Below are 6,063 nucleotides of genomic sequence, written 5' to 3' on the forward strand. Positions count from 1 at the left end.
TCGGTGGGGGGATTCTCACGCTGTGGGATTTACAAAAATTTGGGATCCTGGACGCTGAAGCATCCAGGAACTATCTTTCTATGGTTTGTCAACCTATAGGTGATAAGGAAGTATACATGATTACAAATGTTTATGGACCACAGAAGCAAGCAGACAAACTCGAGCTTATCATCTCCCTTGAGGATCTCAGAGCAAGATACCCAAATTTGTCGTCGATTGTTGCAGGAGATTTCAATATGATAAGATCTCTCTCAAAGAGAAAAGGAGGTATTAGACAACTAGGAAGAGACTCCTTGGCTTTCCAGAATTTTATAATGAACATGGGGCTAGTGGACACTGAAACTATAAATGGAACCTTCACCTGGAACAACAAGAGGGGAGGAGCTTCTCAAGTTTCTTCCAAACTTGATAGATTTATTATTTCAGAGGACCTCCTTCTCGTAGGCCCAGCCATGAAAGCTTCTATTTTTCCCTTTGGAGGATCGGATCACTGGCCTGTATAGCTCGAAGCCACATTTATGGGCACACCTAGAAATAGACCTTTCAGGTTTGAAAATGCCTGGCTATCTCACCCTGAATTCATCAGTAATATTGGAAAATTGTGGAGAGAAGATATGAACATCCAAGGCACTAAAATTTTCATGCTCCATCAGAGACTCAAATACATCAAATCCAAACTCAAAGAATGGAACAAAAAGGAATTTGGTGATATCTTCAAAGCCAAAAAAGAAGTGGAGCAGAAGCTACAAGAGATTAATCAGATAAACATCACAGATGGATTCACCGAGGAGCGGCTAAAGCTTACTAATTCTTTGCAGGAAGAACGGGAAAAGCGATGCTTGCAAGAGGAAACTTTATGGAGGCAGAAATCAAGGATACAGTGGATTAGAGAGGGATAACAAAATACAAATTTTTTTCATAAATCCACCATGGCTCATAGGGCACATAACAAAATCACCAAGCTCAAAGATTCTCAAGGAATAGAGCTTGTCTCTCACAACGATATGGAATCAGTCCTTGTACAACACTTCCTCAATATAGTAGAGGAACCCTTGGAGGACAGATCCAGGTTCATTGAACAATTCACTCAATACATCCCTCAGCTGGTCACCAGAGAAGATAACCACAATCTTAATAGGCAGTGTCGGAAGAGGAAGTCAACGGATTGATCAATGAAATGAAAAATGGAAAATCCCTAGGCCTAGATGGGTTCAATGTGGACTTTTTCAAATCTTGTTGGGAAACAGTCAAACAGGATATCCTTAAGGTTGTGGAAGACTCAAGAAAATCTAAAAAGGTTCTGAAGGCTCTAAATGCTTCCTTCATAGCTCTAACCCAAAACAGGAAAATGCCATGACTCCTGATGGTTTGAGACCCATAGTCTTATGTAATGTGGTGTACAAAATCATTTCCAAAGTGATAGCCAATAGACTCAAGCCCCTTCTACCATCTCTAATCTCGGAGGAGCAAACGGGCTATGTGGAAGGAAGACAAATTCTCAACAACATCATCGAAGAAAATGAGGTGGTATACTCTCTCAAAAGCAACAAACAATCTGGTATGATCATTTAGTTGGACCTAGTGAAAGCCTATGACAAGCTAAGTGTTATAGACATTTTTGTGCCTTACAGCATTGAGCATGAAATGTCCATAATCTAAGGGATCAAAAGTCCCTAAACATGTTGTTCCTACCCCTAGAGGAACAAGGCTAACAAACCACAGCAATTCACAGAAGTTCTCCACCAAAAACTACTCAAAACAAGTCAAATCAGGATCATTTCAGTGGCTACACTAGCTGTTTGCGCTGAATGTCAAAGCCAACACTGGCTACCTGCGTTTAATGTCAACTGGAACACTGGCTACCTGCGCTGAACGAGAATGGACAAGTGGCAAGCTCATTTCTCAAGGTGTCAAAACCCAGGAAGCTTCCAAAATGACACTTGCCTCAGGGAATTCGACTGGTGATGAGTAAGAGGTTCCAAATCTCCAAGTGGAAGCAAGAACCTCCAAGTGGACTCAAGAACTGACAGAGGGAGAGGACACTAGTCAGATCTCAAGCCGACTCATCCTCTCTCCAAACATCTATATATGGATCTCTCCTCCATGAGATCTAGGGGCTGGAATTTTGTTATTGCAAAGAATTGCTGTTGGTTTGAGACTGGAACTATTGGGTGCTTAATGCTTTGAAGGGGGTGAAGATAGGAATTCCATTTGCTGGGAAGGAGATGCTGGATTGGAGCCCTCTGGGTTGTATCTCTTCCTGAACCTTGTTATTCATCAATAAAGCTATCTTGGTTTCTCCTATATACTGGTGTATTTTTTATGTATGAATGCATTAGTATGTTTAGTTTATTTCTAATCCTGAACTAGTTATGAATATGAATCCATGTCTTGTGTAGTGTTCTCTTCTTGTGATCTTGCAGGAACCTCTTGAAGCTGGGCGAGCAAGAAGGCAAGTAGCTGGGAACTCTCCAAGAGAAGAGAAGCCAGATCGAGGGACAAACGGAAGACACCGGTTAGTCCATTCATCTCTCTCTCTTCATTCTTAATTCATAAAGGAAGAATACTAGAATAGCTGTCTATGTTTGTTGCTAAGGCACTGTCACACCTTAGGTGGATAGGATCGTCCTGCATAGGCATTTTTCCCCACAACACTAAGTTGGTCTTATATAAGAGCAATTCTTAGGGCCTATGGATTTGACCAAAATTGGATAAGATGGGTTATGGCACTTGTCACCACGACTAGTTTCTCTATACTGCTCAATGGAGCTCCATCAAGAACCTTCACACCATCCAAAGGTCTTAGACAGGGAGATCCGCTCTCACCTTTCCTCTTCATTCTCATGATGGAAGGGCTAGGTAGAGTGTTCAAAGTGGCAAATGCTGAAGGATGTATCCAGGGTATCAAACTCACCGAAGATGGAGCAGCAAATACTCATCAACAATTTGTGGATGTTACGATGCTACAAGGTATACCCACAGTCAGGGAAGCCAGAGAGATCAAAAATATCTTGATTGACTTTGCTAAGGCAGCAAGCACAGAGGTAAGCCTCAACAAATGCAAAGTTTTTTTTCTTTAATACCAATATTTCTATTTAGGGAAATATTACCAGAATTCTTGGGTTTCAAAGGGAACAACTACCTTCCAAGTATTTAGGCATACCTCTTACTGATAAACCATTGATCAAGAGTGTGTGGGAGCCAATAATTAACAAACTTCAGGACAAGGTCAGGAAATGGACTCGCAGGTCACTAAATTTGACAGGACACCTTGTCCTCACACAAGCGGTCTTGCAGGCTATTCCCATTTTTATGTTCTCAGCTCTTCCTGCTCCTAAAGGAATTATGCAACAGATTAGGAGTATATAAAGGGATTTTCTGTGGGGCAAAGGTGAAGAAAAAAAGAAGTGGGATTTAGTAGCATGGGACAAGATTTGCAAGCCCAAAAACCATGGTGGCTTGGGGCTTCATGACCCTGAAACCCTTAGTAAAGTTTCGGGAGCCAAACTTTGGTGGCGATGGATTAAGGAATTGGCAGACGTGTGGGCTAAGCTCTGGAAACAAAAATATGCCAAGTATTGGCAAGAAAAGGATCACATTAGAATGTCAGGGCTAATCAGGGGCTCCCATATTTGGAATCTGGCCTGGGAGAATAAAAGTATTGTTCAACAACATAGCTTCTGGGAAATTCAAGCAGGGAACCTAGCAAGATTTTGGGAGGACAACCGGCAACAGGAACCCAACCTATATAAGGATGAATTAGTAGCTCTTAAGAGAGACACGGATAACAAAGGGGTGATTATGGTTAAAAATTTCTAGGACCAGAATAGGGATAATGAAAAATGGAGGATTTGGAAGGATTTGGGCCACAGTGATGATAGTCCTTTCAAGGTCCTAGCTAGAATCCTCGCCCAGGAGCTAGAACATAGAAGGATTCTAGTATCCTCCTTACTTGACCAATTAAGATGGGGAAAGAACTCCGAAGGCAACTTTAACCCAAAGAAGCTAAACATGAAGTAACAGGATTTCACTACCAGAATCCTAATCTACTCTAGAAGAAACTTTGGCAAAGCCCCCACTGGATGAAAATAAAGTTATTCATTTGGTTAGTGCATCAAAGGAAAATCTTAACCTGGGAGAATCTATAAAAAAAAGGCTTTATTGGCCCCTCCCAATGCTATCTTTGTGGCTCTCAAGAGGAGACGATGGATCACTTTCTCAACCTCTGTCCTTTCACATCAAACATTTGGGACTTGGTGGCCTCAATCTTTAGGCAAACACATAGGGATAGTCTCAACATTTCCAATACTCTGAAGAACTGGCGGGTAAATTTCTCAAGGAATGAAATTATTAATAAAGCCTAGATATTGGTACCAGACTTTGTTATCTGGAATGTTTGGAAAGAGCGCAACAATCAGATCTTCAAAGGCAGAGCAAGAGAGCCCAAACACATAACTGCCCAAATTTTGAGGCATCTCAAAGACACAATAAGAAGCTTGTTGAGGAATCTTCCTAAAGATCCTCCTTTGCCCCAAGAGGCGAGCATTTTTATGCAATCAGGTCTCCAATCCATAAACCCACAGGGATTATCAAGGGAGTAAGCCAAATTAATGCAAATATTAATATTTGGTAGCCACCTCCTCAAGGATTTCTAAAGATTAATATAGACGGAGCTTCTAAGGCAATCCAGGGTTAGCTAGCTTTGGAGGGGTTATAAGAGATGAAAAGGGTCAAATAAAGAAAATCTTCCATGGCCACTTGGGCAAGGCTACTAACAACATGGCAGAGCTCATGGCACTAGAACAAGGCTTGGAAATTTTGTTAGTTTCTAATTTGCACAATGTCATCATAAAGGCAGATTTGGAATTGATTATTAAAGCAGCCAAGAAAATATGTAATGGTACTTCTCCAAATAAAGTTTCAAAGCACTGGAGGCTTTTGCAAGTCTTTCACTGTATCCACTTCCACCTGCAAACCTTAAAAACGATCAGCTTTGTCCATGTGAAGAGGAAAGCTAATATGTTAGCAGATCGCTTGGCGAACGAGGGAGTCACCAACATGGATAGGGATTCCCAGTATGATTGGGATCTAGTACCCCCAGGCAAACTATTGGAGGACTGTCTCTATCAGGCGGAAAAAGATATAGAGCCATGGATTCACAAGAAGGACTGAGATGGTACAGAAGATAGGAGGGAGGATAGGGTACCCTAATTTTTCGGCCCTCTTGGGGTATGGGTTGCAATCCACAGCTCAATATTCCTTCGGACCCTCTATGGAAATACTACAGGTTGGGTCGTCCATGGTACAAGTCATTAGGTGGAAATGTTGATGGTGTTTTGGGTTCAACAGTGATTTTGGGAGGACGGCACAAGAACCGTCTAATGCACGAGATCAATGGCTACTACTTGGCAAAAGAGCGCGGCAGTTATTCCGTGAGTTGTTTTCTAAAACCACAAGAGGTCTATCGGGCGGAGTCTAAGTGGTATTGATTTTTTTTAGGAAGGCTCTGATTCCACTCTTCGTTCGACACGTAGCAGGAAGAGGTGAGAGAATACCGCTCTCATCAGATGGTTATCCCTCGTATGACTTGTCCACCTGATATCTCCGTAAACCGTTGGATCATCGGTGGGAGATCAATAGTGTTTGTTTGATCATGCAAGTTAGTTTGGTGTCTCGGACCTGAAAAAAGTTTAGAGGGCTGGAATAAAGTTTACATCAGGTCCGTAAGCATGGTTTGGTATGGGTTGATGTGGGCCCACGTTCAATGCGGGTCCAGTGGATACTGACAAGTCAGTTTGGAGGGTGAGCAGCTCTACAAGCTCTATGAAGTTTCTAGTTGATCTTCTTTGTTGGATGTCTGGTGGACCCTCACTTGAAACTTCTTTTGAGGGATTGAATTCTTTCAGTACTAGACAGCATGACCAGTTGCTCTACTGATTACCTGTTGTCTGGAGTAAATGGAGGTAGCTCCCCAATTGTTTTATTAGGACTTTGCATGGTTTTGGGTGCGTGGTTCAGTATTCTGACTACACATATGCCTGTTGAACTCTCACGGGGTTGCAG

Source organism: Pinus tabuliformis, chromosome 4_2 (assembly GCF_031772625.1).
Source record: "Pinus tabuliformis cultivar Carrire ecotype Pingquan chromosome 4_2, CPIR1, whole genome shotgun sequence".
Lineage (NCBI taxonomy): Eukaryota > Viridiplantae > Streptophyta > Pinopsida > Pinales > Pinaceae > Pinus > Pinus tabuliformis.